We start from the raw sequence: 8,366 nt of genomic DNA, 5'->3' as shown, positions 1-8,366 counted from the left end.
GGGCCAGAGGGAAACCACAGTTTTTGAGCTATGTGAAATAATATCAATTTACACTTCTTAGTAATTAAATGATTTACATACAGGGGAAAAAAAAAAAAAAAAAAAAAAAAAAAAAAAAAAAACTGCAAACTACAAGAAGTAAAATGGGGGGAAAAAATCGCAGGGAAACAAAGACCCTTTGTGGGATCTGCAAGAGCCAAACACAGTTTGTTTAAACCAGTTGGGCAGGTTAAAAAAAAGATAGCCTTTCCTTCAACAAGAAATCCCCCAGAATTGTTGATTGATGTCAAACGTAGACAGTGAGCAATTGTCTGTTGAATAAACAAAGTAAAAAAGCAGTTGTGAACACCATGTTAAAAATACCTTTGAGAAAAGCCCAGACATTTGAGGACTGAGATCTAAGTGACAAGCTGACAAACCTCCAGCCTCGGCTTTTCAATTGCTCCCAGCTTTTTTCCAGACAGGTGTAGTTCTCCTTCACTAAGCACCATATCTTAGCACAGCCTGCCTCAGGTGTGCATTGGAAAAAAATCCCGGGAAGCCTAATCTTAAAGTGTTGGTTTCACAATTGTTCCACTTACTAAATCACTCTATGTTCACTAAATGTCTTCTGATGTTTACATTATGTATTATACGTTAGCACAGTGGTGCTGAATGGAAAAATCCCTAAATGGTATTCCCATCTCAAAAGTGCTGTGCTCTTATCTGAATGTAGCTGGTCCTATTAGTCAATTAGTGTTTAAGTCTGTTGATAAAAATGTGCTGGAAAGAATGAGCTGTGTATTTGTTATCTTGACATAGCTCTTTTAACAATACTGCTACCTCTGCTACCTGCTAAAACCTCTTTTTTTTCACTGTTGCACTTAGTTTTCAAGTGCACTTAACAGATCACAAGCAGAGGCTATTTCTAGTGCAAACTGCAATGTGTCTTTGTAATCCATACTGATGTTTCTACGAGAAATGGAAGGAAGTGTTCTGCTGAACACCTATCATAAGAGCTGTCCTATAGGAAAATACAGTTATATGTACATTTATCTTTTTGCAAGCTTTTTAAATAAGACTTTTGCTTGTTACTTGGATATAGAGAATCACAAAAAGGAGAACTTTATGGCTTTGGTTTGGTTTACCAGACACTCCAGCATAGCACATTAATTCATATCTACCTTGAGACAAAATAGCCTTCTTGTACACGCTGCTCCCTGCCTGTGCATGAAGGCATCTATTGAAAACAAATGCTGTGGTCATCTAATGGGCAGACTGTGCAGAAAGTCTGAACAAATCCTCCAGTAAACAGCCAGTTTCCAGGCAGTGCATATTCTCAAAAGGGCGATCATATTTTAGCAGAGCTATAAGGAAGTTTTGGGGAGAAAATTATGGTCATGGAAAAGGCTGGACCATTTCTTTTTTTACAACAATAATTTTTAATGCTCATGTAAGAGCAAAGAATCAAACATTTCCTATTGTTGACAAAAATGCTTTGCCAGTTACTGATGGTAAGGAATTTGGTTTAAAATAAATAAATAAATAAGGTTGGTAAACTGAAGAGAAAAGAAGCACTGTTAATGTCTTACACAGTTGTTTTGTGACCACAAGTTTTATCTTTTCATCCCTGATTTATTGGTCATGTTGAGACACAGAGCTCAGAAACAAGCTAAAAATAAATATACAGGGTCAAATGCATATCTTTTATGTCAAATCCAACCTTGGAGAGAGTTGATCAGAAGTCTGAGCACTACTACAGTAGGATTTTGCTCCGTGTGTGTTACTGGAACACTATGTCAATGAATAACAGGACAGTCGGCATTAAAAACACAATAGGAAAAGCTGTCCTTAAACTCCAGGCATAACAGACTTCTGATGAAATAAATTCCATCTCAGTAAATGATTTACCCTACCCAAATTGTGTAGTGCCATTAAAGATTTATCTCTTGTTGTGGCGAGGTATTGAATTATAAAGAGAAGGCTGGAAGATGTTATATAATGAGTGAAGCTACTATTTCAGTGTCTTATTCGGGCACAGCCAACCAGCTGATTTACTTATGTCCCGTGTCAAATTACATAAGAGCATACCAAAGAGACAAGAGTGGTTTTTCTCTGTACTTGTGACTGGTTACAAATTAGAAAAAAAAAAAAAAAAAAAAAAAGTTTATTGAGAGCTGGAGGTGTTTTAGTCTCTTTCAAACATTTCTGATTTACAACTGAGGTGAAGAGCTTTCATTTTTAAAGGGAAAATAGAAATGGTGAAGTGTTTGAGTGGATTCAGCTTTTTTAATCTGTTTGAGGCAGAATAAACTTAATGTCAAGGGCTTTTAGCATTTTACTGCTTGCCTGTAAAGTAGCTATCAATATCCCATGATATAGCAAGCTTTGCAAAAGTGGTCATCTTCAATAAGAAATAAATAGTTACAATTGGTGAAAAAAAAAATGTTCTATATGTGCATACTGTTAAAAATAAATAAATAATAAAACATATTATTGGCTTTATAACCTGAGTTTTCCTCCTCTGCTAACAGTAAAAGTTAGTGACCATAACAATTAAAGCAATACAAATAAATAAATAAATAAATAAAAATTATTGTTTGTTTTCAGATGTTGATGTTTAGGGAAGAGCACAGAGCATTGAATCAGATTTTGGCAAGCAAAAGTATTTAGGACCAATTATTGGCAAGCTTACAAACCTCACAATGGTTTAGACGTTAGACTAAATTAAACACTAATTAAAGATCAATTATCTTTATTTAGAGCTGCTGGCTCAGAAAACCTGCTCAGAAAAGCAGTACTGGGGACTGCTTTTCAGGGGTACGTAAGTATGGATATTGTAGGTGGTCAAACTTGCTTCAGTATGAACCATGTCTGCCCAATACATAAAAGAAGTATAAGAACAATTACAGGATTAATTATAAAAAGAGCAGAGCAGAGTGTTTAGACTTTCTTCTTTCCATTTCCATCCTTCTAAAAGTTTGTATGTTACATCTGCAGTTCTACTTCAGTTGCAGGAAATAAGATATTTTATTCCCAATATGAAACTCTTAAAATTGCAAAATTTTCCATTTTTCTGCCACGTGTGTTTGAGAAATAAATTGATTGCCTGCTTCACAGTTGTGTGATAGGGCTGCTCTGCTGGCAAGCATGAGCCCTCTGTTTTGCAAGATGGAAAGATCTTCCTTCGGGGCTAGAAGATGTCTTTATCTTCCATTGGAGACAGTAAGACCTGAGATGATAAAACACAATATAGGTCCATTCTTTGCTTTATGGAGAAACTCATGGTAAGCACATGAAGTTCCAGTACCTCATCTTATACATCAATGATTAAATAGCTGGATATGCTCTGATTTGGGATGCTTAACTATTATATAGTAACTAAATGTGGTGTTGGTCCAAAAATCAGAAAAAAAGAGAAAAAAAAAAAAAAAAAAGAAAAAAAAATCATGATGCTTGATATCATTTTTACTAGTTTTTTTGTTTTTTTGTTTTTTTTTTTTTTTTTTTTTATGGCCTGGGTTGATTAACCTATTTTTGTTGGGTCATTTTCCTCTTCTGTAAAATTGATGTAATTCTCAATACCTGTACTGTTCCTGCTCTAAAACCTAGGTAAGGTGTTAGTAGGGGTGACTTGTAAAGCATTTGAAGATTTATTTGTGAAATCTCTATGTTCACTCTAGATATGTTAGCATTTCCAAGACTGCCCATGCTCATTAAGATAACAAGACAGGAAGCTGAATATTTAAAAATAAGAACAGAGGTGCCATTTGGCACACATTTGTCTATAAATCAGTAGTAAGAAGTAGAACAACTAAAGTAAGCACTTAAATTCAGCAATTTTTTTCATTCCCTAGTGTTTCACTAGGCATCAGCATCTGTTTAGAGCTTCTGTAAAGCTAAAATTTCAAGAAAATCGTCATATTCCCCAAGCTTTCAGGTAAAAATAAGCATAAAATTAGGTGGATCTTTGCCTCTAAACCTTTGCATTTTCATGCATATGAGAAGTAGTTCCCTTCCTTCTGCTTTATGAACAAATATTTCTTTGCATCTCTGACATTTTCAATCTGTTTTTACTAGTGATTCAAGCTTTGATCCAAAACTTTATCTGAGTCACATAATTCCAGCACAGACCTTTTTAACTTTTTTTTTTTTTTTTTTTTTTTTTTTTTTCCAATGCCTTCCACTGTATTTTACCATTTTACCCTTTTTCTCAACACTGAAAAGCCATTAGTTTGCTTGAAGCAGTTGCTTTTCTAGCTGGACAGATGCATGCATCTCATGAAAGCTCCACGATATGTTCCAAGGCAGCATCTGGTGCTTTGCTTTAAAGTTTATTTTTAACATGAAATAGTTTTAAGAGTTCATTTGTAGTTGAAATGCTGTCTTCTCAGGGCAGCACAATTAGGCCTGACCCTTCATAAGGAGGGAAAAAAATACAATGGCACACGCTTTTTAAGGTAGAGCTGTTACAGGCAAGCCAGTGACGGTGCTTTGTTGTTTATCACATGGTTGCTTAGAGGTGCATGCCTATGTATCTCACACACCGACGCTTTCTTTGAAGTCAAGTTGTGTCATGAGGGCTGCATCTTCAGCACCAAATCTTATTAAAAGCTTTGGCAAATTGCTATTATTTTCATTTTGAAAGTGTTTCTTTTTCTAGCCTCTTGTTGGAGAAGATTATCTATCGCCTTAATAATTCTAGTGTGTTCCTCAGAGTTGTTGGGATCACTGCAGCTATTGCTGTGTGTTAAACTGTCATGTCCCAATGTGGCGTGTGGTTCCATAAGGTGAGAACAGAGATGGAAGCAGGCAGGACCTCCTAAAAAGCTGTGACCTTCTGCCACAAGCTCTGGGAGCAGGGGACAGCAATAGAAATGGCTTCACATAACTTGATAGCCCTTGGGGAACCAGGAGCACAGCACGAGGGCCTTGGCATGAGCTGCTCCCATGCTGACACTCTCCCTTGTTCCTTTTGCTGCCTGGAGCTGAGCAGCAGCTGCCATCGTTCAGAGGGGAAACATGGCTTACAGCATTTTTCCAGCCCACCATTGCCAGGACTGATGGAGCAGGAGAGGATCCCTGGCCCATTATTTCCAACCATGCAAAAGGACTGGCAGGAAACATCTTTAAGCAGATGTCTTGTGTTTTGACAGAGTTTCAGTGAGTCATCTGCATGCCCTTCGGCATTCAAAGCCCCAGACAGCTTTTTAATGGCCGTGGCATCTTGCTCACAATCTGACCTTGTGCACACATTCCATATAGTTAAGTAAAACCCAAAGCTTCAGCTGAGGAAGGTCTTTAGCACTTTGCTCGTCTCAGTACAGCTGCAGAGCTGGCACAAGAGTGGGAGGACTGGTATAGCATCCATGTTATTTTGCATTAGCAACCAGAGCCAGGTCCCAAAGTGCAAGTGGCATTGCTGTAGCAATCTTTGGGGCCACCAGCATTTGTCACCTTCAAACAGCCCACGCAGACAGAAGATTTTTTGTGAGCTGGCCACAGCCTGTGAGGTACTTACGCAGATGCGCGCTGCATTCATTTTCCCCTTCTTTGTCTGCACATGCACCTCAGGGACTGACTAAAAGTGAATTTAAAGGAGATTGAGATGTTCTCTGGGTTAATGTTTCTGCCACTAACAGTACCAATCTCTTTTTCTCCTAAAAGTACAAAAATGAGTTAAACCATGGTCTTGCTGCATTTGACAATCTAGCGCAGCAGCTAGTGATGGCAATTGGGAAGTTTCTATTTTCCATAAAACTTTTCTGTGTTCACCTATGTCTTCCTTTTCCTCCTATCAGCAGAAACACAGACCCACACGTCCCCCCTTCAGTCATATCTGATTGATATCTGATTGATCAACCCTAGTGCTGAATGGAAGTGACAGAGGAGGACACATGTCCAGCTCATGATTTGGTGATCGATTCAGAGGTCAGGGAGAACATTTACACACACCCATGAGCAGCACTGTCCCATGCCTCTGGCTTGCCATGAAGGTGGGATGTGAGGACAATGTTTCTGTACAAGCAGGAGCAAAGCAGAGCCTCATCTTAAATACTTGCCTGGATGATTGCAAAGTATATTTGTTTGCACATCTGCAGTCTGCTGTGCATTTCATACACCCGATAACCTGATGTCATGAGTTAACACAAAACCATTCTTTGGAACAAACCCCAGCTAAATCAAAACATGTTACAGAAGTATATATATATATATATATATATATATATATATAAGATTTAAGTAACAACTTGCATGAGAAATAAAAGAAGAATTTGTGGTAACAAGATATCTAAACTGAATCATTTAATATTGCAGAGTTGACTTTGGATTAGTATGTTTTTTTATATTTTTTTTTATAAGCATACTTTCCCTTTCTCACAGAAAGAACATAATCACTTCCCTTTAAAAGAGAAAAATGTTTTTCCGGCCATCCTACTTATTCTTAAAAAATAGTTTTCATCAAATGTCATTTTTGCTTATGATTATTATACCAGATTCTCTAAAGGCACTGTTAAGTATGTTATACTGTTAACTATGTTTATGGAGCTGAGGGAAAGGGAAAGAAGAGGAGGGCAGGGGAGGAGACAGAGAACTGACTTTGGAGAGTGCCTTGCAAGTGCTGCTGTTTGCTCTTGTTTTGCTTTGCTTTCTTATGTGGTTTTAAACAGTGAACATTGCCTTCTTAACTAAGATGCATCCATTTTAGCAGTAGAGTAGTTTAGCAGAATCGAGCAGTGATGTTGTTTCTCCTCCAAGGAAACAAGGCCTCCATTTCACCTGTTGATTAATTACAGAATTATTTTAATAGACTTTGAGCCTTGAATACTCTCTTCTGTGAACTGTGTGGACACACTGATGGACCAGCTCCATGTTGCTGAATTCCTGGCAGTTTCTTTCTCAGCTGACTGGCACAGAGTCCTCCAAACCACAGGTTGCTCCTGAGGCTCAAGCTGAGGCCAACTCCCTAATATTCTGCAGAGAATTCTTATTTAATCTTGAAAGGGTGGAGAAGTATTCTCACTTACACATACAGTGGTATCAAGCCTTTTTCCTTTGAAATTTCAAACTGCTGCATCCTGCTCTGAAAGGCTTTGACTTGCAAATACAGTTCCCGTATAGGAAACTGCAACCTTGCCATCTAAGAGGACAGTGTGTCCTGCTATGTATACTTTAATTTGCACTCTTATCAAGGAGAGGGAAGAAAGAATGAAATCAATGTTAAGAACCTGGCTTAGGAAAACCAAATTTATTGCTGTTCTTGTGAAACTAAAGGCGATCCATTTCATACACGTCTAGTTCTGCAAAGTTTGATGCAACACAATATCTGAGGTTATGTGTATGAATGTTTAATGCAAGTATGATTTACTGAATGTAATAGGGGATGAACTTGGGTGACATTCTCACTGGTGGAAGGAAAAAAGAAAGGCACAGGCATGATCCAGATGAAGTCTTCCTTGGTTTTGAATTAACTTTCTATGAAAATGGGAAAAACTGTTCTTTCCTGCGTGCTGCTTGTGAGTTGTTCTCTTGCTGTGAGAAGTAAACTGGCAGTGTTAGTAACTCTATGTAATATTTAGTTTCATCCTTTGGTGTGAAACTAAAAGGGAGTAGCAAAGCTCCCACGGACTACAGTAAGCAAACAGTATTAGAAACAGTGAAATATTTGACTTCTTAAAAGATGAATCTGAATGCATCAGACAGAGACATCTCCACATTCTGGCTGATCAAGATCTTCATCAGTAAAACCTATAGCAGAATTTTTAAAAAATTAGCTCTGATAGAGATATTTGAGTCCAAGGGGTGGTGTTTTTTTTGTCTTTGGCAACAGTCAGTATCAAATTTTTATTGACCCTCAAGATGGTCAGGAAACTTGGGTTTGCTCCTTTTTGGCTAGGTCCTGCTTTCTGTTCATACTGATGACTAATAGGAATCAGTGGTTGAAATATTTTCCTGAAGGAAAAAAATATTCAAGACATATACTGCATTTACTCTGAACAGAAGCTTGCTCAGTGAGGTTCTTAAGGACAATGGAGCTATTCATAGAGTAGGGTGATGCTTTTAATATGTAACCCCATATTTTTCTTATCAAATGAGGGGTAAAGGTATATTGGCACCTGGTCCACTGACATCCCCAGTCATTGATATCCTGTCCATACAACCAGGAATGACAGAAACAGGGTCTTCATTTTGTGAAGAAAAAAAAAAAAAAAAAAAAAAAAAAAAAGGATATAGAGATATAGAGTTGCTAGAGTAACTTGTAACTTCCTGGGTCATCTGTAAACTCCATGTCACTAGACATTAAGGATTTGTGAAGAAGTCTCTGTAAATAATATAATACACAAGTAGCTCTAACATTTATGAGAATCCTACAAAGGAAACTTCTC

This window comes from Aythya ferina (genome assembly GCF_964211825.1).
Source record: "Aythya ferina genome assembly, chromosome: 2".
NCBI classification, from domain to species: domain Eukaryota; kingdom Metazoa; phylum Chordata; class Aves; order Anseriformes; family Anatidae; genus Aythya; species Aythya ferina.
The sequence above is the reverse complement of the archived record's forward strand: the minus strand, read 5'-3'. Positions refer to the sequence as shown.